The sequence below is a fragment of the Strix uralensis genome, chromosome 11 (genome assembly GCF_047716275.1).
Source record: "Strix uralensis isolate ZFMK-TIS-50842 chromosome 11, bStrUra1, whole genome shotgun sequence".
Lineage (NCBI taxonomy): Eukaryota > Metazoa > Chordata > Aves > Strigiformes > Strigidae > Strix > Strix uralensis.
Window position 1 is genome coordinate 17,547,341 of NC_133982.1, and position 27,990 is coordinate 17,575,330.

A 27,990-nucleotide genomic window follows, 5' to 3' on the forward strand; every position below is an offset into this window, starting at 1 on the left:
GAAAAATGATTTCTCTAACCTTAACTGTGCTAGCCAGGGAATAATTCTACATGCAATATATCCAGTTCTGAAGAAAAGTGGGTTATTCTTAACATAAATTACATACTTGGAATTAACTAAGATTAAAATTATAGTGAAGACAGGCTAATAAGGGTTTTACTCTGCTTAGGAATTTGACTTAAAGCCTGCATTGGAGCCTGAAGTTGAATTTGAGCTGCCAATTCAGATGAAGTGTAAAATGCCTCCCTGTCTTGATTGGACTAAGCTAATGCAGAGTTCTAACTGAATTAATTTTTTTTCTCCTTTTCATTGGACAGATTTATAAAGAATTATTCTGATGATTTTGTTTTCCTCTCTTGAGTCATTCCAAAAGTTAATGCTAAGCATCATTGCATAATGGAAGGGGGGGTTGTTTCTGCTATCTCTCTAGTGCCTCTTCAGGATTTCCAGCCCTGTAAATAATTGCTCAAGGCAAAGGTACACTAATATTATTTGATGAACAGGAAGTCTACAAATAGCCGTGGTATTTTGCCATAATTACATTTGCAGTGATGCAGGTGTTTAGTCTTACCCATAGTCAGGAAAACCAGTGCTTCAAATAGAGAGATTTGTAAGAAGATGCAGATAAGGGGGTGGAGTGTAGGTTTGAAGGAAAGTACAGCAGCAAAGTTGAATTTAAGGGTTTTTTTAAAAAGAAAAAAGGTTTCAGGAGGTGTGTTGCTGTTGGCATTGCTGCTATGGCTGGGTTTTGTAACAGCAAAACCATCTGAATTCCCATTTCTTCAGAAATTACAAGATACCTTCCTTTAGATTTTTTTTTTTTCTTTTTTTTTTTGATGGGTTATGGTGGTCTTAGATTGATGTGCTGCTGGTTCTGCTCAGGGAGGGCTCCCACTGTTGTCCCAGGGCTTGGTGGTATCCGTTAATGTGGTAGTTCTGGCTCACACTTCTCACCTCCAAACCTCTCCTTAGCACGTGTGATCCAAAAGCCCTTTTTTTGGTTGTGTTAGTGAATGGAGCAGCTATGTGTTCACCCTTGAGCAGCTGGTTAGGTGACATCCCACGTCTCCTCCAGACAGTGAGAGTGTTAAAACACTTCATTAATACTTAGCTTGAGCGCTCTCAGTGAGGTGGCTAAAGGAAATGAAATACTGTCATTAAAGTAATGCTGTCAGAAGTGCCTGAAACCAGCTATATTGGGAGACTGACTCATCCTGCCCTTGCTCTGGGAGCATGGCTGTATGTAGTGGGAGGGTATCCTGTTTTGTTTTTTTTTTTTTCCACAACTTTATGACCTTGTATCACCAGCCCATGAGTTTATGTGGGAACAGACTGATTCAGGAGAGAGGATGATACGCAAACGGGAATGTTTCTGTGGGTGATGCTTGTAGCTGAAATGGTCTACGACTAGTTATTTTGAGAGGAAATCCTGGCTTATGTTCATTGAACTGAACTACCAAGAGCACCCTGTGATGTGGAAGAGAAAGGGATGGGGAAAAGGGAGGCAGGTGGTAAGAGGATATGTGTATCAGAAGTGGAGCACCACTTACGTTATCTCTTCAAAGTCCTCTGCTTTTCCTACCTCTAGAGATGGTCATTATTCCAAGTGGGCTTGGAGGTTTGAAAAAAAAAATAAATGGTATGTATGCAAGGAGAAAATATGCAGGCAATTGCTATGCTGTATGTAAACTTAGTATGAAAGTTTATTACTGAGAGATGCATGGTGATGTCACCAGTTGAGTTTGGCTCTGAAGCTTTGGGGGGCATAGCAAAATACTTGTGTGCCAGCCCATGTGGACTGGGGTAAAAATAAATAAATGGAAAATATTGTCCCAATCTTGCTTAGTACTCTTCTAGAGCGCTTCTCTCAATTTTGGATGTTCTTGAAGAAGTTGCACTTTCTTAGCATTAAAAAGCAGTACTTAAGATATTTAGACAAAAATGGTGTTGCCTCTCCAGAAAGGAATATTAGTATAAATATTCAAAGTGTCCAGTTAATCCGGCAGGATTGTGAACCAACGCATGATACCATGCCTGTGTGCGTTTATGACTGTAATTATGAATGACTTGGGCTGTGAGACAGAGTGATAGCTTCAATACTGCCTTTTAGTTATAAATATAGCGTCTTCTGTACTATTGTTTAAAGACTCCTTTGGAAGCCTGATTTAATAGTGGAGCTGAGTGAATAATTCAAAAACTTTTTATCAAGTACTTGTTTAAATTCTTAAATGAGCTCACCATAACCTTTTTATGCACCCCTCCTGCATGTGTCATACAAATACTAGAATAATTGAGTTTTACTAGTGCAAATGTTTCTGTGAAGCAAATTTTTAGAGCTTGATGTATGACTGTTTATGGAAAGGGGAATGTTAAAATCTCACACACCAGTGTCTATGCCAGAAAGTTGTGCTAGCTTACTTAGGAAGAAGGTGGGGGACAGGACGCTCGGCTTCGTTTAAGCAATGCTAACTAAGCTCATTTGTCAGATTGACTCGAATACAGTTTAAAATGAACACATGTATTTAAAGCAATTTTAGATGTATCTCTCTTCCAAGCCATTCTACAAACAGTAGCAGTACTTACTTTAAAATATTTGCTTTTTTCAGATAAGTACTATTTCTGACTCTTTCCTTTTCTCCCCCATTTAAATGAGATGAAGCAGCGCATTTAGAATGCATCTGCTTAACATCACTGAGTAGCTTAACACAGGGATGCAGAACAGAGAAAATCCATAGTCATCTTGCAGATTTGGTCTTCCCTTGTCTTGAAGTCCAGTTCAGGCTGGAGGAGAGCCTTGCAGATAGGCCATTTGGGTGAATTAACATGGCTACTCACATGTATTAATGTTTCCAGACTCACTGGTGAAAGCTCATTAGTGTTAAGTCACTTTGTACTGATGGTCTTTGCAGGGCTTTTATTTGCCTTTTAACCAGCATGTCTAGAGAATTGGCATTCATTCCTCTTTTGCTTCTGAAGAGAACTGGAAGACTTAAGAATTGAAAGCCAGCTCAAGAAGCAGGGGTTGAGGATTAGGTAAGCAGCTGGGTGATGCTGTATTCTCAGAGGAAAATCGTTGCTTAATTGGTTACAAGAATTTAGTAGAGGCTGTTTGTTCTGTTTGCACACAAACCTTCTCCTGTGCATGCTCTGGCAGCCCTCTAACCTTTCTGGCACTGCCAAGTGTGTGCTGCAGCTTCCCTCAGAGGATGAGATGGAAAACCCGTGCTCTTTCAATATATCTTTCAATGCATCACAAGTTTGCAAAGTCTGAGTTGCATCTGTGGGGTTTGCTCTCTGAATTTTGGATTTCTTTGCCGACTTTCATTTCTGAGCTCTGCTGAAACCTTCTTTAACAGTCTAAATGTGCAGAACTGCCCAGGAACGTGCTGAACTCCAGCCACTGGTAAGCATCCATGCCATGTGCCCCTCGCAATGTATGCAGAAATCTGGAATTGCAGGCTTGTGTGGCAAAGCAGATTCTTGGCGTGACAAAGAAACTACTATTGAAAGCTTCCATTGCCTTCAGTCGCAGATATTCCAACTTATAACAGTACAGAAGCTAGAAACTAGTCATCTGTGTATCCATAGCCAGGGCTGTGAAGGAGGGGGAAAAATCTAACTTGGTCTTTAGAAGTAGGAACTTCTGGTTTTAGGGGTTATAAAAAACAAAAACCTACAACCAAAACAAAAACCAAACCCCAACATCATCACAACAACCACCCTTGAGCTTGCAGAAGCTGGTCAGTGAAAAGTAAGAGCCAAATAAATATGTTCTTTTTTGGCTTTCCTGAAACTGTCATGGGTGTAAAGTCATATTTTTAACTGAACAGAATTAGTTGCATCCAGCTCTGTAACAGTGGGCATTGGCCTGTTACTGTGGCTTTCTTGTAGTCTGTCAACTTGGAGCAGAAGGCTGGGCGGACTTAGTCGGACTCCCTCACATCAGCTGTAGCATCTGGTGCGGTTGGGTCTTTATCAAGCTGAAAAGAGTTGACCAAGGAACATATAGTCTGTGCCTCTTCATTTCCTTGCAGTTCCATGAGTATCAGTGGCTGTAACTTGCCAGGGCGGTTCCTCAGACTTGAAAACAAATGGGAAGTTTTGGGTGCACTTTCTTCACTTTTTTTAATTAAATATTGGTGCAACAAGAGTTGTTTTGTGACAAAGACCTAGCAATCTTTCAAAATGTGCAGAACAAGCAGGCTGTGTCTTGTCATCCCATTACGACACTCCCACTGTAGGAAACACCCTTTGCTCTTTGATAAACTTGTCCTTATTAATAGTGCTAAACTGCAAATTAACATGTCCAATTGCTTTTGTGTATTGTAGATTTACAACAGTATGTTGTTTTTTCAGATATTGTGTGGCAAAGCATGTGTGAAGATACATGAGCAATATTACCTTTATTTACTATGTGGGGAATCTGAGACTTGGCAGCTTTTTCTGCAATACCCACTAACTCTGAGCATTTGCCAAGTAAGCCGCTGTAGTTTACGATTGAAGTTGGTGATTGCAACAGGCAGGATCTCCACTGCAGTACAAAGTGGGGAGAGTGAGTGCCAATTGAGCTTTGCCTTAAGTGATGTGTGTGAAGAGATGCAGGCTGGTGGCAGAATAGAAAGCGACTGTTGTCTCCTGGTTCCCTAATTTTCTGCTTGATCACTGAGAAGAAATTACGTGACCACTGAGCAAACTGGAGTGTCTGTACAGTTTGTACTGAAGCTTTGTAGAGAGTTAATAATAACGTAAAGGAGAAACTGGATCAAAATGAACTCTGGATTTTGTTGTAGCTCTTTTCTTTTTAGTTGCATATTGGTATGCTACAAAGCAAGAGGTAATTTGGCAGCCTTGTCCCTATTTACATAAGTATCTTTGATGCATCACCCTCCATGTGGTGACCTGTGGACCACCTCTGTTGGGTCTTTATGCCATTCTACGTTTGGTTATTCCCCCTTTCTGCCTGGTAGAGATTTGTACTCCATCCCTGTCTGATTCAAACTGGTGCCTGTTTAGAAATGCATCAGCTTGTCTTTTAAGTCTTCCTGTCCATTTAATAGTGTGTTGAAAAACATTATTTTTGTTTGTATTGATCTCATTTACTATTGTCAGAGGGGAAGACAGTTAATGACTTGACATGTATTTGGACTGGATGGAGTAATGATGAATTATAGCTGAGTTGTGTTCTTTCTTTTAAAGCTGCATACTATTTTCTGCTGTGGCTGTTTCAATTTGTGTTTATTTTGCTAGTTCGTTTGGAGAAGAATAGTCTGGGAGAGGGGAAGGAAGAGGCAGGGTTTACCCCTGCAACCATCATTGTTAGCCCTAACTTTTGGTAGAGCTTTGCTGCTTTGGCTCGACCTTTTTAAACTTGAGAAATGTGTTTTTGTTTGTATTTTCATCTTATTACATTTTCAAACTATTTTAACTGTACCAGATTGTTTGAACATTAATAGGGGGAATGTTTTTCAGAGTCTTGATAGAGTTTCCAGGCAGCTTTTCATCCGCCAAGTACTATACCAGGCTCTGTGGTGGGGTTTTGCTTGGTTAGCTCTAAGAATCTGCAAAGCAACTGTTCAAAATTGCTGACACATGTTAAGTAAAGTGGAAATTGCCATCCTACTCCATTGAAGTCTGAGTGCTCATGTCGGCAGTAAGAACAGGATCTGACCCTGAAAATTATATGTGAACTGTCTTAATCTGGAGAGCATTTCTAGGCATTGTCTTCCCTCTGACTCTGGCTAGTTTACCCCTTTTGGTCTTGGGTATTGTTCTTTTTTTGGGAAAAAAAAAATAATTATTTGCCTAGTCTCTTAAAACATCCCATTCTTGCCTCATCCATATATTTTTAAATTATTCAACCACATGTCCCTATTTGGTGATGCCAATTGAAGAGTAAAATCTCAGTTCTGTAGCTGAATATTAGGAGAGGTAATGCCTAGTTCTAACAATAATGCTATTGGTATAATGCCTAGTAATAAGAATCCATCATCTTCTACCTCTCTCCTCCAAACCTCCACTTTTCAGCTTTGGGGCAGCTGTAATCAGCCTGTACAACTTCCCTTCCTCCTCTCATGAATAAATCCAGCTACCTTATCTTCTCTATCAGAAAGTCTTCCCTGGTTTTACAGCCTCTCGAGGAGCGTATAAAAGGGGCTTTCACTGGCTAACAGGAAGCGAAATGAATAGAGGAACTTTTGATAATGCCCTGTCTGTCTGAGCGGAGGATCAGCCCGACTAAATTGTACCAGATTAGTGAATGATAGTGCTTCAGCTGGGGCCAGAATTATAAGTTTTTAATCTTGGAACAAGCAATGATTATTTCTTAAACAGTGATAAACTCCCTCTTTGATTTGGAGACTTGCAGTCATCCATATTCAGTTAGTTTGGCTGGTTTTGTTTTTGGGTTTTTTTTGGGTTTTTTTTCAGTCTGCATTCATGAGTCTTAACAAGACTTGAGGTTTTTTCTTGGTAGTGGTGATTTTGGTAAGACCTGTTGTGTTTACATGCCATTTCTGTCAGTAATTTTGGATTTTTATGCCCATAATGAAGTCTTGTGTATCACAACTTTCTTTATGTTGATCCATGTTGTGCTGCCTCGCAGTCTTTTGCAATTAGCCCTGGGGTGGTTTGGATATTTTTTTTTTTTATAAGCAACACTTTTGCTTCCTGCTACCTTCCGCCTTAGGTGGGGTGAGTAGTGACTCCTTGCTTCCCACCCCACTTGGTCCAAACTTTTTGGTAATCCAACTTGACAGGAGGGACAAATGACTGAAAATCTAAATGGGACAGCTTAGCTAATTGCCTTAGGCCTGACATGTCTGCTGGATAATGCTAGTTTTATTGCAGTCCAACATGATTGACATTTGAGGAAATGCACTGGTATAATACTGGCAACAGCAGTGGAAAATCTGCCCTATTGTTTCTGATATGTTTGCTGTCTGAGGAGCACCTTTTGGTTACAAATAACTGTCTGAAATGCAACTGATGGAGTGAATGTACTTTTCTTTCTATAAATCACTGACTTTTCATGTTCCCAAGAAAAAGAGTGAGAGTGTTCCTATTTACTAAAATTTTGCCTTTTCCTCCGTTTTTTCAGGCCTTTTTTCTTGGATTTTAGTACTGGAAAACTCTCTAATGACAACTTTGCTTAGGTAAGTGAAAAAAGATTTTTTTTTTTTTTGGTGGGTTTTTTAGAATCACTTCCTCTATCTTAACTTCTTCTGCATGTTGTGTTGTAACTGTGAGCTGCCAGCCAGCTGTGCTGCATGTGCTGTGGTTAAGGCTAGAAAGATGTAGTAAACAAAAGTAGGGGTAATGCCTGTAGGATGGCATAAGGACCTCATTTATTAATTTAATCAAATGAAGTGGACATGGTGCAGAATAATGAAATACAGCTTTCGTCTGCATATTACTGCATAATCTCACCAATTTATAAAATTTTTTTTCAAGAGATGACCTGCATTTTTTTTTTTTTCCTCTAAAGTAAAGTAGTTTTGTTGGTATCACTTAATGTCATTTCATTAGGAAAATGGAGCCTTAATACTTCCGGGCCTGTAGATGTACTCACTCTTCCTTCATCCCTTTCTCTTCCCTCTTTCCCTCAACAGGAGTTCCTGATAGGGAGGACAAATAATAAGAAGCTTGAGAGTTTTATATTTTTTTTTTAGCCTAAAAGATGGGAGAACCTCAATAAATTTAACACCCCCCCTTCCATCTCCTGAACCCCATTTGTACTTCTAAAATGCTCCATTCAAGCTGATCAGTGATAAATAGGGTTTCTGAGTGTTGCAAGCACATTGTCTACTTCTAAATACCTTTGCAAACCCAGTTCCTGTGCTACTACATAGCACAGGGGCATTCTTCTGAGCTCAAGTCTGGCCCAGTGGTGTCTTCTGTGATAGGTGGAAGAGCTACATGTGCGGCTGTACCAAATGTACTGTGTTTTCCTTTCTCTGTGATAGAAGATTTGATTGACCTCTGATGCAAGGCAACAAAACCAGTTCATCTCCAGATATGCAGCTAATTTGATACAGTAGTTAGAGTTGCTTGTAATTCTGGATGAGGCCAAATAGTAACTGCAGTATTTACATGGGAATATAGTATCCTAGCATCTATGCTGACAAAGATAAAAGTGCTGCTGTTCTTTGTAAAGTGTCTGTGAAAGTGTTTTCTTTTCTCCTTGTGTTTTCTGCTGCTGGGTCTGTAGCGGTACCCACCTTCTCTCCCTTTTGATCTCCTTCCAGTGGACGGTCAGTGTGGAAGTTTCTGGCTTCTGTCTCTTGAGATGATGGACCTCAGTGAAACAAAATTGATAGAGTCTTAAACCAGAAGTCTTCTCCAGTCAGCTTCTCCCTGGCATTTCTCCATCTTCAGAGAGGACTCCAGGAGAGTGAATAGGTCTTTAGCCTTAAAACCTCATTTTAGCTAAATAGAAAACTCCAGAGAGGCTCTTGGGTTCCCTTTAATTTTCCGTTTAGGTAGCTTGTCTGAGTTTGTTTATCTGCCATTCATTTGCCAAGATACTGAACTCAAGGTATCTTGTGTAGTGTAGCTTTTGTCTTTTCCAGAAACGCACACGAACTGGCTGGTGGCCTCCAAGCTGTGGGTGCTCCACCGAAGGTGGACTTTCCAGTCCTAATAGATGGTCTGCCTGGTGGTTTGCTAAACTGCAAGCAGGAGTAGACTGTAAGACAAAGCTGAAGCTGGACATGCTGGCATCCTTTGTATTTTACTAATTCAGAGAAAAGACCTTAGCAGAGCCGTTCTGGTATACGTGTCTGAGACAGCTTGTTTGGGATCCAGCAACACTTTGCTCATGAGACATGCTTGCCTGTTGCAGCATCCTTGCGATTCCCTCACGACTCCCTCCCTCAACTGCTACCTAGTTTAAGCAGTGACTAATTTGCGGCCTGAGGGTGTATTTATTGATGCTGCTGCCTCTCCAGAGAGAGAAGTCTGCAAACCAGGGAAGTATTTAGGCAGCAGTTTTAAATCCTTTTAACTTTGTATATTAGACACATCTATGAATATATGCAGACCTAGCTAATAAATAACCCAGGGAATGGTAGTTAAGAGGAAAGGACATAATTAATTCTGTCGTGTACTCTGCTTTAAAGCTGGATCCAGAGCAGTAATGTGTTACGCTGGAAAGGTAAACACTGTCATTATTCCACACCAAAACACATGAGAGACTAACACTTGCTTTCCTCCTTTTGATTTAATAATATTTTTTTTTGCAATGGTTTGAATATCTCAGATGGTCTTTGTTTGGTATGGTGTAAGCCTGATGAAGCCCCACCCTTTCTGAAGGGTCATTACTCCTTTATTTGAATTGAGTTTTGTATTAACGCTGCTTTGCTGACACAGAACTGTTCGAGAAGGCTCTTCCTGTATTTGCTGTGGTTGGGGTGCTTGGCTGTAATTCCTGCAATATAGTTTGGAGGGAGGGTATTTCTGGTTCATCAAGTGATCCCTTTTCAACTCCCCACATTTCAGTGTTGACCCAGGTCAAATGCACGTGCCACGTAAAAGAAAAAATATAATCCTTTTTGTGGAGATGCTATTAAAAAGCTGATACAAGTTTCTGTTAATTTGCATCTCTCTTTCCTCCCCCTATACCACAGTGCAGTGAAAAAGTCTGACTGTAGCAAATGCAACTTTACATGGGTCCTTCAAGCCTAACCTTTTTTTTTTTTTTGGTAGTAGGGAGAGGGGTATGGGGGAAATTGTTTAAACAATTGTTATTTTTGTTATTTTAACAATTGTTAAACAATTTAAATTGTTTAAAGCTGTTGTGAGAATGATGCCTCTGCTAAAAGGTATAGCTTTCATGGTAAAAAGTTATATAAAGCAAGGTAGTTAACTTTCCAGCTTGTGATGATAACTGATAATAGGAAAAAATGCTAAAGTGATTGCAGTTTGAAGCTCCCTCCTTTTACTCATAACACAGCCTCTCCTCACTCTTTCACTTCTCATAGTAAATTTCTTGATGTATAGTTACATACACACACACACAAACAAGCAAAGACTTTATATACCTATTCCTGTCTTGTCCGTGCTCCAGACAACCCAGCCTGGGTACCAGAAGATCACTTGAGTTTGTATAAACAAAGATGTGTGTATCCAGAGCGGATTGGTGTTGTGCAACCCTTCAATGCCTCTTCCTGTGGAGTTTTCTTACAAGCTTTGCAGCAGCTCTGGCTCTTCCAGCAGAAGTCATGGAGACACCAGTGGAATAGCTGATGCAGCTCAACAGCCGCCTCCTAAAATAAGTGGTGGAAGGATGCCTGTTTCTCTTAACAATATTTTCTTTGGAAGACAAGCATCTCCTCAGTATGTCCTTGGCTCTCTGTGTCTCCCTAGCAAACTATAGCGCTGAATACTCCTTCTTCTACTGTTCCCGGCTCAGTTTAAAAGTTCCTGGTTAAAAACAGGATGGTAAACTATATTTCTGTGTTCCTTCAGGGTCTGCTGCTTTTGATTGCAGAAAGGTTGCAAAACTCCCAGGAATTTGGGGAGGGAGTCTTTCCTTGATACAGATCCAAAAGAAGTTGCGTGTTGTCAACTTGCACAAGCTCTTTCTTCGAAGTATGACATATTTTTTTAGGGGGAAGGGATCTGATAGAAATTTGTTAGCCCTTGGTGGGTGGCACAAAGCACATTGACTGGAGGGGCTATTGTTTGGTGGTTAATGTGCTGTTTATTTTGCAGCCAGTGATCTTTTTAGTTTGCTGAGGCAGATGGAGGGATTCCCAGTTCCACAAGCATAACCCTGGGAGAGATTAGTTGGTTTTAGGTTTCACCACTTGGATGATGAGGTTAGCCTGAGACAGAGATGCATCCCTGTGTATGGAAATGGTCTTGGCCCAGATCTTGTCTAGCGATGTAAAGCCTGAGAAAGGACCAAGAGGTCAACTTCAGCTTCTTAAAGAATGCAATATATATTCATTTTGGCTTGTGTGGACTGCTGCTTTTTTTATTTCAAAAAGGGTATAAAAAATTAGCTACAAGCTTGTGCTATTTGTAAAAAATACTCTAATTAGAGTGACAATTAGCTCTAAAGTAGAGCCTACTTTATAGCTACATAAATATTTATATCAGTGATACTGAAGCACTAATGATAAAGCATCCTAGGAGATTTTTTCACAGCTACAAAGCAAAGAACATTTCTACTAGTCTCTGCTTCTTAGTATCATTCCTCCACTTTACCTATCTCCCTGCTATGAAACTAAGCAACGTCCTCAGTGGGCAGACATGAGGACTTTTTTTTTAATCAATACTAGTCTTAAGTAATTACTCTGCAGTTCTCCTAATACTTGTTACAGAAGTGAGCTCTTTTGCTCATGTCAGTTAAAGGTCTGACATTTTTGATGGTGTCTAGAAAACTGAAGCTCTGAAACTAGCTAAAATGAACAGAAGCTTGTTTCCTCTTTGCTCACATGGGCACTTATTCACTTCCCCATCTGCTTTGACTTTGAAGATTGCTGAGGTTCTTCCTCTGTCTGACCCACTTGGCATAAGCTAGAGAAGATTATCTTTCTTCAGTAGCCAAGTTTATAGGGCTTCAGCTTATTCGTAAATAATCCTTATGGTTTTGAGTGCTGCCCTTCTCCTTTTGCCTTCAGAACTGACTTGCTGTTGTTTGTGTACAAATTGGGGAAATGCTTTTTCAGGCTAGATATAGGGGAGAGTTGGTGCAGTTGCTAGGCAAGAGGGCATGTGAAGTGCGCTGAGGATATTTCACTAAGTATCTGTGATTTTAAGTATTGTGCAATTTCTATTTGTGGTCCTAGCACAAAAGAGCGTCAACCATAGGGGATACCTTTGCTCTGCTAGTCCCTGTACAAGCACAGTTCCAGAGTACAAAATCAGTATGAGACAAAATACAGGACCTGGATATGCAGAAACATCTTTATAATAGTATGTACTTTTTTAACGTACTCAAAAGAGGAGGACAGGGTGATTCTCCGTCTTTGCTTTCATGCTTGAGTACCTGCACCAGTAATTGGTTTGCATGTGTGAATGGTTATTTTAAGGTAGCATTACAACTTTCTTTCAGCTTTACTGAACATAATTTTCTTTTATTCCAAGATGGAAGGTTGCAGTATCGCTGTGTTTGGGCTGTTGGGTACAATTGTGGTATCTGTGCAACTCTTTAGGTAACTACTTTGGGTGTCTCTAAACAATGGAGATGACCTCTTCTGTTCCCATACAGGTGTGTGCTGTTCCATAAGAGGTTCTGTTGAGTAGCTATCAATAGTAGAAACAGATACAAGTTTTATAGAATAGACTGTTAATTCTTCTAATCTGACTTAATCTTAAAATTAATTTTAAGATTATCTGAAACAAAAATCCCAAAACCTTCCTCTGAATGTTTGTACGTTCCAGTCAGGCAAGTCTAACAAACCAACTTTCATCTAAGCATTGGGTGCTCTACAGTTACTAAACCTTTGACTTCTGTGTGTTTGTAGATGCAAATGAATAATAAGAGTAACAGAATAAATATCTTTGTTTTGGCCTTTCCTTAATAAGGGAGTGGTTGGACAGCCAACACAAATAACATATGAAAGGCTTGAGGTCATAGTCTTGCTGTCTTTAACCTCTTATTTCAGCATTTCTCATTGCCCAGAGTGAGCTCCGACAGCTGTTACAGTCCTTTGCTTTTGCCCCAAATGAACCAAGGTGTAAATTCGCATCTGCTTTTTCCTAGTAGCTTTGCGTCAACCAGGAGCGCATGTATCTCTGGGGTTTGGCTTGTTTTTTTCTTCCTTAACTCTCCCACATCTTCTAGCCGTTTTACTGCTGCCAAAGCACAAGGTGATTTTTAGTTTTCTTTTACTTTTTGTTTGTTGGGTCTCGTGGGCACATGACATTCCTGGTGGACTCAGTGGTTCTGCAGACCAGCTTCTCTTGATTTGAACTTTCAGGCTTTGTGATCTGTACATGGTCCTTCTGGTCTCTTGGTAGCAAGAGATAGCAGCACTTCATGGAAAGATAGGCACTAATTTTGTCCTGTTTTGAACATGTGGGATTCCAAGTATTTCCTATTAGATGTACTAGTAGTATAAACAAACAGTTTTGTTTAGTATAAGCTCTTTATCCTGATAGGATTGGAGACATCTTATAAAGTAATGCCTATAAATTTAAAAGTAATATTTGTCATTACTTAAATAAACATAAATCAGGATGATATACAAAGAACACAAAAGTTCCCAGCCCAGGGACCTGAAAGACAGACCTACTTGCACATAGACTGTGCACTATTTATCCATTTCCCTATTAAATGTAAGGCATTGCACACCTAATGAACACCTCTTTAAATTTGTGTCAATGATAGAATGCATGTATATTGCAGTGGACACAGATTTTAGTTTTAAAGTTACGGAATAGACATAGGAGGCATGTAGGATGAATAGATACTAAGGATGGCAGACACTTTGCAGGTCTTCTGGTGCAGCATCTTTGCCTCCTTAGTTGGCTTGATACAGAGGACTCCAAATTGAAGCCTTTAAACTGGAAGGGGTAAAGTGCTGCGTAGCATGTTGTAAAAAGTCTTGTGAGAGTAGATGAGTAATTCTAAAAACATAATGCTGGAGAGAAGTTTCCATGCCAGGCTGTTAAATTTCATTGCTGTGTTAATTAGAAAGGAAGAAGCCCCTTAGTTTTTATGAAGTTTTCCAACTCAGTTGAAACTCTTATCACATTAGATGCAACAACAAAACGATCAAGTGCTTGTCTGGATGCCAGCAGCCTCATACTTCGAAACTTAATTGTATTTTTAGGAATCAGTGTTAACTTTTTTAAAAATAAAGCTTAGGACTTGGAGGAAGGCACATGCTGATGGACATGGGGAGGGATAGAGAAGAGAATATAGTGTTCTTGGTAGTGAGGTGACCTCGGGCTCTCTAATATTGTTTACCAAGTAGCTGTTATTTTTCGTGTATAAATGTAAAATTTTACCTTTGAGGAACTTCATTTTAGGGGGTGGAGAAGTTCATAATGCATTCAAGGCCTGAATTCAGCTCATAATCCAAGAGTGAATTCAGTATCTTCGTATTCTGAGGGTGTATGAGCTTTTAGTTCATCAGACTTCTAAAAAAAATTACAAATTTGCAGATGTGTGAGGGACTGGGAGGGGAAGCCCTTGCCTCTAAGTGGTGGTAAAATTTAAAACTCATATGGGTATGGCTCTGATCAACATCCATTTCAACGTTCTCATAAAAAGCTTATGACTTGGCAGGGTTTCAAGGACTGAAAAAAAAATGCTCTGTATACAACATGTTTTATTAATGTTGAAGGAGTAATGTTGCTGTATTTCAGTGTCTGCCACTGCACAGCATAAGTTCAGTTTGGCTCTTGCAGACTTTGGCTTTTCCCCTGAATAAAACAAGGTGTGACTTCACATCTGCTTTTTCCTAGTAGCCTTGTATTAATCAGGAGTATACATAGCTCCAAGTTGTGGCTAGGTTTCCTCCTTTTTCTTCCTTAATTCTTCTGTGTTGCAGAGTAAATTCATGATTCTTGACCCTCAGCTGGTACTGTAAAGTGTATTCATGTAAACCTTGATGTTAAGCATCACATCCCACTTACTTGCTGTGATGACTTTTTGCCTCCTTTTAAGCTATATGTAAAGGTGAATTTGAAATTAGGCAGCTGAGAAAGAAGTAGTCTGTTAAAACTTGGCAAATGTGGTTGACCTAATGAAAGCAATTTAAAAAAAAATAATTAAGGGAAATCAGTGTTGTAAAACATGAACTTTAAGATGAAATTGCTGAAAGTAATTTGTGCAGCCAAAATGCTAGGGAAGGCAGATAAGATAATTCAAGCACAAAATCACAATTTACAACCACATATTGGTGTTAGTTCGGTAGGATTACCTCTGCGTTGGGCTTGGCTGGTGATCAACGAATGGTTTAGGGAAATGGCTGGAGTGGGATCGCTTGTGGTGTGCAAGGCTTTGGGTCATGCACTGAAACAGGAGTCTGAATTCAAATACTGAACACTGGCCTCTTTTAGCGCTGTGCAGACTGGCTGTAGGACACAGCCTGGGTTCTTTGAGACTTTTCAGAAGCGTGGGTATGTGACTTCTTAAAAGTAGCTTTTGCTCCCTGAGTTATCATACTGTTCAATATTGAGAAAGCTATTTCTCCATCTTATGCTTCTGATTTGCGGGTACTATTGCTTAATTAATATTTATGAAGCACTTGGAGCACTTTAAAAGTGCGATAGGATTGTAAAATATTACTGCGTTTGCATGTGCATGCTGTTAAGCATGGAGATTTCCAGCTCCTGCTGCGCATGTGCTTGGCTGAGTCACGCAGGTTCTCCCTGACCCAGTTTTCTCCTTGTTTTCTCACTCTTCCCATTTGACCCAAACCATCAATTCGTTCCTTGTCCTTCTTCCTGCCATGAGTTGTTTGGTCTGTCCCTCAAGGATCAAGCAGTTCTGTTCCTTCCTTCATCTCTGCAAGTATTCAAGGTCAGGGTGGATAAGGCTTTGAGCAACCTGATCTGGTTATAGATGTCCCTGCCCATGGCAGGGGGGTTTGGACTAGGTGGTCTTTAAAGGTCCCTTATAACCAAAACCATTCTGTGATCTCCTCCATAGGAGCCCCTTTGAAGCTAACAGTAGTTCTTATCTCCCTTTGCCCTGTTCCAGGGGTGCCCATGGACACCTTGACCCTCTTCCCCACGCCCATGAGGTTAGGCATTGGTTCTTGGCAGCAAGGCAAACATTTCTCCCTCCAGTTCCTCCTTTGTCTCTCCCACAGGCCCTGCACAGAGGTCTGGCAGTTGCTCTTCAGCGAAACCATTTGGACTTTTGATTTGCTTCCCCAGGAAGGAGTTGGGTGAGCCTTAGCTGCTCTTCTCCCCATGGTGGGCATGGAGATCCTTAGAGCTGGAGAAGAGTTCAAGGGCAGCAGCCAGACCTGGACTGAGATTGGGGATGGATGTGCATGTGGGTGAAGCCTACAAGCCAAAAGTGTTTTGGTGCTGCCTGTGACAGGGACAGAGCGAGAAGGTGCTTTTCCAGGAAAGGCTGGGGGAAGGTTCATCTGGAGCTGATGTGGCTATTGTGGCCAGATGTGGTGCCCTCTCTGTAGAAGTCATCCTGTAATGGCAACTGCTGCCTTTGTGAGGCTCTTGTATTGACTCTATCTGATGTGTGAAAGTTTTGAAACTTTTTTGGTATTCATCAGTACTAGACAGCTGAAAACCATCCATGTGAGTATAATTTGATTAGTTATTTGAAGAAATTTCCGCTTCCCAGATCAGAGTGGGCTGGACTTTTAAAGAGGCTTAATATATTATCTGCAGATGAAAACAGAAGTTTAGCACTGGACCGTCTAACAAGAGATGCAGAAATATCACCTGCTTCACCAAAAGCTGAAATCCCTTTGTAACCGAATTGAAGCTCCCTGGGACTTGCTGGTGTTACCTGCAGCTCTGGCACCGGCACTTCTGGCCGGCATCCTCTGCAGGAAGAAAATCTCGTGTAACTTGGTCTGCTTCCCCTTGCTGAGCCAAGGCTTTAATTCAAGCGTGGATAAAGCAAGGAATTTGATCAGGCTCCTAACGTCGGTCACACTTTGAAGGTAGTGAAATGGAGTAGAGCTGAGTTACAGAACACAAGGTTTTTCTTGTGAAGTTTGAAGTGTTTGGCAGGTCCCTGAAAATATGCGTGAATAGTCCCCATGAAGTTGCTGTGTACTTTGGTTCTGCTCCTTGCTGTTACCCCAGTGCGATGAGCTCACTGTGTGGATGATACAGAAGAATTTAATTTTTTTTGTTTGGTCCTGACAGCCAGCTCCCTCAGCATCTCTCAATCTTGGATATTTATGTTTGTGTTGAGTTGCATTTAATCCTAAATAGGTCTATATTCAATCTAGCAAAGGAGGAAAAATTGTGTTATGCTGGAACCCTTCTCGGGTTATGTGGGTTTTCTTAAAATAATAATGAGGGGAAGGGAAAGGAGAATGGATGGTTAAGTGGTTTCAGTCACTATTAATGTTTGCGTACTGCAGCATTAACTTGTATTTCATGTCTTTTCCCAGGGGTGGAAGAGGAAGGAAAGGAAGAAGGAAGTTGGGTGTACAATTTTAGTTAAACGAAGATAGTGCTCGTTAAACTGCTGTGTGTTACAAAGCTAAGGTGGCTTTTTGTTTTTAATGCTCAGTTTTATACGTACGAGTCTTGGAGTTGCAGTCTCTTGGAAGATCTAGACTTGAATTGCCATTGTCTTCATGGGGTGAGATTGAGCTGAATGTGCAGCAGGACCTGGAGAGTTGACATTTTTTGCTAATTTAAAGTATTTCTCAGCTCCTGGCAAGGCTGCAAGGTATCATGAATGTTGATAGCACATAAAATTTTGTTCTGGATGCCTTTAGCACTTTCTGCTGTGTCCCTTCCCATCTGCTTTCCAGCCACTAGTTACCACCTTTTTTCTTTCTTATTTCTTTTTTCCAGCAGTTTGTTTAGCAAGGAATGACATTTTTGCAAACAAACCAAACCTTGGGTAATCTAAAAAACTCATAGCTGACCCTGCTGTGAGTGGAGTTTTAGGTGGGGAGATGATCTCCACGAGGAGGTCATCCCATGATCTCCTGTGCTATGCCCCAGCCCATGACTTGTGTGTCCACCATTCACCTTAGCTTCAGTTCAGCTGGAACTGAACCTTTGGTGTTTATGCCCATTTAAGTTAATCTTTCCAAAAGGTGCTGAGCTGCTTGGAGTGGTGTGGTTGCCTCAGCTACGGGAGTGTAAACCAGTAACGGGATAAACATTTGCTGCTCTTTATTTGCATGGGGAATTACAAGAACCTGGGATATGTTTAGTGACTTGGAACAATTTTTATTTGAGCGTTGGCTTGGTCATGACCTGTGCGCATTTAAATAATGAAATGAAGTATTCAAACCATTGAAATGCAATAAGAAAAATCTGCAGTCCCTTTATATCAGCTGACCTTGGTCTAACTAACAAAACAATTTTGCTTAATCTGTTTTGGGGTTTTTTTGTTTGTGGTTTTTTTTTTTTTTTTCAATTAAACGTCATATACATAGGACTAAGTTACTGGCATTTAATCAAAGCATCTATGAAGCCTGCCCATTGCTCTATGTATTGCACAGGTTGAAAAGCTTTGCCACTGCACAGATTGATAAATCAAATGCATAAAAGCAAAGGAAAAAGGGATTAATGTGAGAACTATAGAGCTCACTTGTTGTATTCCTGTGACTTGATTGCATCTGTAGTTTCTCCTAAACTTATGCTCATATTGTGCCGTGGGATAGTTGAAGTGCTGCGCACTGTGAAGTTCTGGAGTGACATTTATCAATGTGGCCTCCAAAGACAGAGCTGACTTATGCTGTAACCTGTCCCTCCCCAGTGAAATCATGGGTGTGTTTGGCCTTCCATCCAGCTGGTGTATTTATAGAGCTGAATTGGACTTTTGTGGAGGGGGAGGAGGAGTCTGGTGATTTGCAGGATCTCCCTCCCTTGCGTAAGAGCTGCTGTGCTCTGCAGCTTCTGCCGCTTGCGATCTCCCAGCTTCTTCTCGAGCCCTGGGGAAAGGGGTGAACAAGGGGTTCAGCATCTCGAGGCAGGAGACTGTGTTGGGAGGTTGCTGGTGTCATTCAATGACTTTTTCATTTTAATGTGCAGTGTTGGGTCTATTTAAGCAACTTTAAAAATCAGGTCCTGTAGAGAGGATCAGGAAGATGCGTGTAAATGTGACCCTTGTGTGTTGTCCCTTTTTTTTATGTGATAATTGCTGTCAGGTAAGAAGTCCTCTTGCAGACAGATAGATGGGGTGTAGGTTTTTTTAGGCTCAAATAGAGATGCAGAATGATGTTTGCCGATGTTTATGGGTAATACTGGAAAAGTTCTTTCCTGACTGCTGTTAGCCTTTATGCTTAGCTTCTGTGCTGCCATGACTTTCTAAGATGTGTGGTCTGTATGCTACTTAAAACATACAGCAAATAAACTTGTCCAGGCAAGGACATGGCCTTGATGCACAATTGCTACCTAGAGCCCTAGGCCTGAAAGAAATATTAGTGTTAGAGATGGTGGTAAGGAGTAATCTTCCAGGTCTCTCTCTATATTTAGTCCTTTTAAGGTTTTAGCTATGCTGTTGGACTGTAATTTATTTAATTGCAAGGGACATAAATCTTATTGTTACATTACAAGGGAATGCAAAAAAACCCCTAACTTCTTTCAATTCAAAGTACATTCCTCATATTAGAAAACAAAAAAGTGCTCAACAGTGATGCTGAATAGCATACACCTTTTGAAGCTGTGTGGAGATGAATATTCAACCTATGAGCCAGTAGCAAGCTGCAGCAGGGATTATGTGAGAGCTTTGTGTGGGAGGAATTTAATTTACCCATAGTTTACATAATATAAGAGAGAAGACCCCCTTTTCCTTTACTTACGGGAGTAGCCCCACTAAAGTCAGAGCTACTGTTCACATGAAGAAGGATTTGCAGATTGCAGTCTAATTTAGATGTATTTATTTGTGGAAGACTGTCTCGATAATACTAATGCACCATTTATTATGTCTGTTAAGATTTCAGATTTCCATCCAGTTTAGGAAGAATTCACTGGACTTTATCACTCTGGAAAATGAGTCTGTCACTTCCTGAAGAGTAATAAAGAGCCTTGACAAAGATTGTAATGTCTTTCAAGACCCAGCAGTGTTTCTGTGTAGTGTTTGTGGGCTCCCTGGCACAGAGTGCCCAAAAGGCCGTTTTTAGGTACCTTGATGTTATAATATCTAACCAAACAAAGCACAGCTGGCTGAGCATTGCCAGCAGTTCTTGACTGTGTCCGTGATTTAGAATGCACAGGAATAACAAAGCCCCATTATACAAATATGGGAGGGTGGTGGAATCAGAATGGACTTGCCTGGACTTGCCCCTGCAGGGACAAATTGGGAGTTTGTGCTCCCAAAAGTGACCTCCTGTCAGACCCGAGGATCCATCGTCAGCCTTCATACCTTTTCCTCGTGGTACTTTTAGGAGGGTGATAAGTTGGAGGTGGGGAACCTCTTCACGTGAAGCAAAAGTGAGCAGCTCTCACTGGAGATTGAACAGAGTTGGGTCCTCAGACTGAGGAAAAGTCACAAGACAGCAGCTTAATGGACCCTACACTTTTTCGAGGTATGCTCCTTAAGCTGCTGTGATCGTGTCTATCTTGGGATACGGTTGTATTTCTTTGCTGTGTTTGAACATACTCTTTGAATTCTTTGAACGTGTTGAGCACCTTTCTCAATCCTACTACACGTGACTGTTGTCTGAACATCAACAACCCAGATGCTCATCCTTTCCATTTAAGCTGTGATGCCTCTAGTGACATTTGTTTGAGAAAGTTTCCTTTTGTTACTCATGTTCCCCTCCTTGCTGTGTGAAGGCACTGGGTTATATTTAGTGTTCTTTCCTCCTGCTGCTCAGTTCAGATAGGGCTGGAAAGTTCTCCATCAGAAATCGGTAAGGATTTTCTGGCTGCCTTAGGGTAATTTCCTTCCATTCCTCGCCGCTCCCTCACATCACCTTGTAACAGCAATGCTTCTGCAGGAACACAGTGTACCTGAGAGGCAGGACACATGCTTGCTGTGGTAGTTAATCATCGTGGATGCTGATGTGGAGTAAGTTTGGGTGGCCAACAACAATGATCAAAGCTAGTTTTTAACAGGAGCAAAGCTGGGTGTGAGAGCTGAGTTACTGGTGGGACCCTTTACTATGGGAAGAAGCAAAAGCCGGTACCTTTCCAGCTTTATATTTGGGGGAATAAAGTACATAAAGGATCTCTTTTGCAAGATGGGTTAGATATTAATGCAGCAGCTGGACCAAGTAGGTCAAGCACTCTTTCGGTAGGTGCATGAACAGCGTTGTGTGATGCTGCCTCTATACACCTTTAGTGTTCGTTCCTCTTATGCTCCATCCACCCAGTACAAAACATCTTCTGAGGATGGAAACTGAGGTGGACGCATGCTTTTTATCCTCATGGAAGAGTAATCCTTGGTGCCTTGTTTTTCCTCTTCCACTGCTGTCCTCCAGCCTGCTTCTGCTGAGATGCCTCAGTGCAGGGCTGCTGCTTGCAGGCAGACAACATGATGTAGTGTGGGAACAGCTTCTTGCTGACAGTGTCCCTGAGCTAGTGATAAAGAGAAGTCCTGAGACATTTTTCTGCAGACCACAGTCCAGATTGCTCTCACGCTCCCGTCTGTCTCGTGTTTATCATACCCACTCCAAGCCATGTAGGAAGGGGGTGTGTTTGGACTGCTTTTCTTCCAAAAAAAAAAAAAAAAAAAAATTGAAACATTTGATCAGTCCTGAGACATAAGAATAACAAATGTGGTAAAATGTCATATTTTTAATTAGAGAAATTTCATACATCTGAGACAGAAATTGTTGCATTGTAAACTTCGTTTGCAGTGCAACAGGCAGATGAGGGATTTTTTTTTTTTTTACTTGTTTTACTGCAAGACGGTGTTGCAGGAGAGCTCAGCATTAATGCATTTAGGATGAGGGTATCTTGGGCTTATAGTAAGAAATTCTACAAAAAGAACCAAAACCACCAAAATGACAACTCGCATTTCCCCAAGTCTTCCAGAAGAGTGTGGCTCAGAGGCATGTCTCAGCACGTATTATGTTGTGCGGCTCAGATGCTCTGTGGTCAGTGGTAGTCTTTCCATTCTTTATAAAGTGGCCTTGAGCAGATGGAGCCCAAGTTACCTGACTTGAAGGGACTTTTCCCTTCCCATAGCTTCAAAATTACTTCTGTTTTCGTCATTTATGTGCATTGGGACCATCCAATAAAGACACACATGCTTACAATAAAAAGAAGACTGAATCTGCATTCTTCTCTGTTGCTTTTATGTGGGCCTTTTGGCTCATGACTCACAGGCTCTTGTAGAGGCTTCTGAGCCAAAAATGCAACTGCATTTTTGTGTCACATGCTGCCTTGCCAGGTCCAGTAATAGCAACTATTGGACACGAGAGAAGAGAATAATACAACCTGCCTTACCACAAGCGTGTGTGGAATCATACTCGTGGGCAGTTAAAGATGACTTTCATAGCAAGTAAACATTTTTATAAACTTCCTCCATCTCATCTCTGTGCATATGCTGCTTGTTAACACCCTGGATGCTTGTGGAAATAGAGACATCTTTTATTATTGGTACTATGGTTTTGTGATGGAAGACCTATTACCAGCGACTGAATTGTGAGATGTTCCTGGAAGAGTACGATCCAGCAGTAGGAGAGAGGGTTTGAATTACAGCTGGAAAGCACTGAGAATGTGTTGTTTTGGCAAATACATTCAGCTGAGAAAAGAAATGCAAAGCAGAGACCCTGCTGGATCCTCAAAGTGGACCTCATTCCCTGTGTAATGCAGATGTTTCCCACAACAGTTCACGAGCATGTTGTGCACATCATCAACTATCCCCAAAGCGTTACTCCTGTCTGTCTTTCATCTTTCTAAGATTTTAGTTTTACACTGTGCCGTGAGAAGATTTGTCCTATTGAAAGACAATGTAAAGAAGAAATGGAGCAATCTTTTGTGTTCTAAAGTGATGGGTTGGTAGTTGGACCCTTCTTTAAAACCTTTGGAGAAGCCCTGTGATGGTAATCAGTTGCATCTGATCAGAAGACAGGCTGTAGGCTTTGAGCATGTGCATTTTTTTCCAATTAAGCAGTTGTGTCCTATGTTGGATCCCTCCTATAGTATATGGACTATATTTCCTAAATTTGTAACAGCACTTGATATCTAGCCCATGTTTCCCCTTTTATATAGTATATATGCTTTCTTAATGTACAAAATTTGAAGTGCTCTTCATTGCATTTCTGTACAAGCTTATGAAGCTTCTCTTCAACCCATTACTAAAGAATTGCAAACACAGATGATGACTGTAAGCAGTATATGCTATCAGTTGAGAAAAATGACTGTCTTGGAGGCCTTTATTTTAAAGATTACTTTTTGTTTTAATTAGGAAAAATGTCAGTTTGCCAGCATTTCAGTGCTGCTTCTTTTTCCCCAGTGCAGCTTGCAATCTTTCTTCACAGGAAAATAAGTATCATTTCTTTGTGCAAGATAGTGGAGTGTGTGGTTTGTTGTGCTGCTGAATCCCCTTGTGTTGGAGGTGTTGGTCAGAGAAGGTCCCCATCCCCACAGGGATGGGGAAGGACACATTTGGACCATAAGCCAAACAGCGCTGCGTGTTCTTGCACTCTAGGAGCCTTGCTGGAAATAAGAAACCAGATGTGCTTGTAATGGGATTTTGGGTGATGAACAAGACAAGAATCTTTCTTTTGTAAATCTTCTCATTACACTGCAGTATTTCCACCTTGAGTGCTTCAGGACCTGGGTAGTGTAGGTGGGTTTGCAAACTGCTGACATCCACATGTGACCCTGCCCCAGCAACTCCAAGTCCTACATTTTAAACTTTCTGTTGAGTTCTAATCTGTAACTGTCATGTGGATGAGTGTGTCTTTCATTGCTTGGTAGACATCTATTCTGTGATGATACATAACAAGCTATATAACAAGACATACCTATGTTTTGGCTATATTTACCTCACTGAAGAGATTGACTGCAATTTTAAGTCACTGATTATTTGTATGGGTAAACAGCAAAACACAGACCCAAACCCCAGGTTCTTCTCCCAGTTATTTCCAAGAGTTTCAGTATCTGAGAAAACAATAGTCTCCAAGACAGTAATTTTTCCTCAGTGATAGCAATTATCCTTTTACATTACACATTTTATGCTTATTGTCACTTTAATAACTTGCAGTTTGGGTTTATGAAACTTCTCTGATCCTTTGTCATTGTGAACCTCACCTGTTAAGATTTCTTTTCATAAACATTTTGAATAAAGCTTTACTGGCTTTTCGTCAAAATTTAACTTAAATTCCCTTTCGAAGCACAGAGATGTAGTTGAATCTGTTCTGTAAGGCAATGTAAGCGTACCTGTGCATGTACTTTTCATGCAAAATGGAAAAGAAATCCCCTGTAGCCGTGGAAGTAGCTGACTGCACTACTGATCTCTTCCTTCTCCCTTTCTTGTGCCCTGGTCCTGGAAGGGGCTGAGCACTGTGCCCTTCTAATGCAGCAGAGAGCTAGGTTCCATATCTAATACCAGCCAGATGAGTATTGCCACTGACCTCGGTGACCTGCTTAGTGTTAAACCACTGCACACTATGCTGAGCAATGTTGAATGCACTGGGGGATTGAGGTCTTGGCTGTCCCAGAGACTCAAGCATTTACTTCATACCAACTGATTGATAATTACTAGAGGAGAATGAGATCCATCTTGTTTGATGTCAGCCAGCTAAAAATTCAGGCAAGTGCTACAAGCACTGAGAAGATGGGTACCCCAGAGCATGCTGCTTCCATTCTAAAATCACTGAAACAAACTGGCCTGTAGACAGGGAGGAGATGACTACCTTAGCCTGTGCCCAATTTTTAGAGGGGTAGAATGGGGTGATAGGTATCTTCCCCTCCAGGTGCCCCAGGTACAAGAAATTGTTAAACATCACTGGCTTTGCAAAGTTCCTAACCAGGTAAAATTGTTGTGGTTTAAATCAATACCCAGCTTAATTGATAAGAACAAATGCCATCTATGTTTAGGCCATGGTGTTTTCTTTGTCCTGTTGCGCTCAGGCATTAGGAGAGAGGAAGGGTCTGGGAGCAGTGCAGTAGCTGAACAAAACAAGGTGAATCAAGGGCAGAGCAGGAGGCTTAACTTGCAATTTCCTTGTCTTTTGTTGGTTTAAGTCTGACCCTCCCCATTGTTTAATGTTTTGTATTTCATTTCCTCGGTTACTTAAGGAATGGTTGGGGCCGGCAGAGGAGCTTCGAACTGTGGTCAGGTGGGGCATGCATGCAAGATTCAAATAAAGAACCTGTTTTTTACTTCCAGCGGAGCCTTTAAAATAGGTCAGAGAAAGTAGATGCTGGTTCCAGAGGTGCAGAGAGAAACCTTTTAGTTCAGGTTGGCTCATAACTTGGTTCTGTAGCCTTGAGGATGAAAAAAGAAAGTCCAACCTCAAGTGTTTTGGCGAAGCACAGAAGGAGCTACATCAGTGCATAGTGAGCAGAGTTTTGCTGGCAGCAATACTGGATTTGATCTTTTGTTGCATCTCCGTGTTGAGCTTTTGTTTCCAACCGTAGCACTTTGCTCCTTTCCTCTCCCACTGCTCTGGCAGTGGAGAGGTGGAATTTGCAAAGGAAAACAGCTGTAGTTCAAGCTGTGGAAAAGTTACTGAAGACAAATCCTTCGGGGTTATTGGGCTTGGTCGCCAACTTTGAATTGCTCCTGTAAGTATTTAGAGACAGGCCTAATCCTGAAGTCATGGGCTTGAGGGGAAAATGGGGGTGAAAGTTTCCAGCCTGCAATAGAACTTTCTTCTGACCCTAATGTCATCTCAAAAAAGTCCAGAAACAACCTCTCACCCTAAAATAATAAAAATAAATAAAATTATTAGGTAGATGTTTATCTCCTGTAGAAACACTGGAAAAACTTCATTTTTTTTCTCTATTTCTATGTCTGACCGCACCTTTCCCATTCCTCCGTAATCTCATGCATACCTGCTAGCCCATTGCCACTCTGGTGGTTTACAGGAAAATATCTCTGTTGCTTAGGAGTTAATCTGCTTGTGCTCGTTGTCCTTCGTCCACCTGAAGTTCTCAGGAGATTTCTTCCTCTTGCGTCACCCCCAAGAATTTAGATGTCAATAAAGAGCCCTTCCCGTATGTCCCTAGGGAGTGTGCTCACGGGGAGAGCCCCAGGGTCCTTCAGCCGCCTCACCCCGCCATGCACACATGTCTCCGCAGCTGGCCTAGGCCTGGTTGCACGGGGCTGCCCCAAGAGCAGGCCCAAGGCTTTCCCTGCGCTGCTCCCAGCGCTCCAGGCCCTTCTCCTCGATCAGGGAATCTGTTCTGACAGAAAACTAACGTGGCAGAAGAAATGTGGGTCTCAGCCTAGCTGACCCTTGATCCGGCCAGCAGTGGACTTGTGGGTGGTGGCAGCTTTGGGGTGGACAAGACCTCTTGGTGGCAACTGCGTGAGTTTGGCCTAAATCAGTTGTTGAAGCCTCACCAGAACTGAAAGTCCTTGATGGGGGAGACTCAGCAGAAGAGCATCTCTAAAGCTTAGCTGTATCTTTTCCTGGCACTGTGAAGTGTCAGGTCTTTACTGGATGATCTAAGAGCTGTAAGATTTGTCTTTGCAAGCTGGCTGCTGAAGAGATTTTCCGTGAGGATATAACTCTTAATGAATGATCTTTCTTCACCTGTGACACTGATTACTTATTACGATCTGATGGGTTATCTGTGATGTCTAGCAACCTCTAGTGCTAAATGCTTATGCTGTATGCTTGCACCCCTTGCATTTTTCTTTTGGTGGGGGAAGCAACATAATGAGCATTTGCTACTGCTAGGAAGTAGGTTAAACAGATCAGGGAAGATGTGATTATATCAGAATACTTAATCTAAACCCATTCTTTGTTTAGATTTCTGGGCAGGCATTAAGTTCTGGTGTCTTTGTTTTCTGTAATTTGTAGAAATACCAGCACTTGTTTGTTTATCTAAAACATATTATGTCTTATTATTTGTCTGTAGGGTACAGACAAAAGTTAAATTAGCATCAATGTGTCACTGTTCTCTGTAGTGTGAATCTGTCTTTCTAGTCCTAAATGTGCTATGGAAAAAGTGCACGTGCCCTTAGACGTCATAGTGAGCATTTTAATTGAGCATATGTTGGAGTGCTTTGTAAGTATAGATCAGAAAAACGTTGTTTAGCAATAGATGTTATCTGTGGAATAACGTCTAGATTTAAGTCTGATGCTGTTAAGGGCAGGGCACCTGGAGGGGGAAAAAAGAAACAAAAGTAAAATAGTTATCTTGAAAAAGATAACTCAAATATCAACAAATGAAAAGCATGGAGAATAAAGGTATTTGACCTAAGGTAAGAACAATATTAAATACTGTGGTATGGTCCCTGCCTTAAAACATTTTCCTTCAGAAAAACATAACAAAGTGTTGAGCAAACTGGTGCCCTAAAACCAGACAACTAGATCAGTGGTTTACACACTGAGAACCAGTCAGTCTGGGCACAGTCAGGGACAGGTATCTGTCTCGATAAATGATAGTTTATAGAGTACCGCTTTTGCTGCTAAGGTTATTCCTCTGTGTTGTTGAACAGGGGATTTATTTACACTCTTGGTGCAGCAGGTAGACAATGATCAGATCTGTGGCATTAAAGCTTTCTTGTAGAGGCAAACTACTGAGCATCCGTGCGTGGCTGGGGCTGCTGCAGTGCCCTCTGTGTGTAGAGAGGTGGTGCTTTCCCAGACCCTCAGTCTCCTGGCATTGTGCTGCTGCTCTGTGCATGCTGTGTGCGTGGATCACGGGCGTGGAAAAGTTCGTGTGCAGGATGGTCCCTGGGATGGCAGCTGGGGCTGGACTGTGGAAGCTGGTAACTCCCACAGCCTGTTTATGAGGACAGCTTGTGCCTATGATGTGGGCTGTTGGCCAGGTAGACTTTAGCACTGGCATTGTGCTCCCTGTGGCCATCATCTCTATGTGCTCTTTTGTCCCTTTTCCCCGACTTGTAGTAAAAAAGGTCCTGGGTCAGGTGTAACCAAATGTGTTACCACAAGCAGGCTATGGTCAGCTGAAGCAAAATAAGGCGCAAAAACTTTCCTGGTCCTGAAAAATATTGAAAAGGCTATGCATGCCATCGAAGAGACTTTCCCAGCTTGGGAAGATGCAGTTAAATATTATTTGGTTGGGGGTTTTTGTTAGGTGTTTTGTTTTGTTTTGTTTGGGTTTTTTTGGGGTTTTTGTTGCTTTTTTTTTTAATATTATTGTTTTTTGTTTGGTTACCAGCTGACCCTGTTTGGTGCTGCACAGGATGATGGTCAAGTCCTGAAGAAGATTAGCCACAATCACAGGAATATGAGAAAGGGGAGATTGAAACGGTTCAGGGCCATGTTT

The 27,990-nt window shown here is 41.3% G+C and overlaps 1 protein-coding gene across 6 annotated transcripts in view; it reads left to right on the plus strand.

Moving 5' to 3' along the window:
• The window catches only part of AKAP13 (A-kinase anchoring protein 13), a 224,487-nt gene that overhangs the window by 14,047 nt on the left and 182,450 nt on the right, over positions 1–27,990 (plus strand). For all 6 annotated transcript variants that reach the window (XM_074881090.1, XM_074881091.1, XM_074881092.1 and 3 more), the window contains exon 2: positions 7,097–7,151. The gene's annotated coding sequence lies outside the window, so the exon portion shown is untranslated. The remainder of the gene's footprint in view (positions 1–7,096; positions 7,152–27,990) is intronic.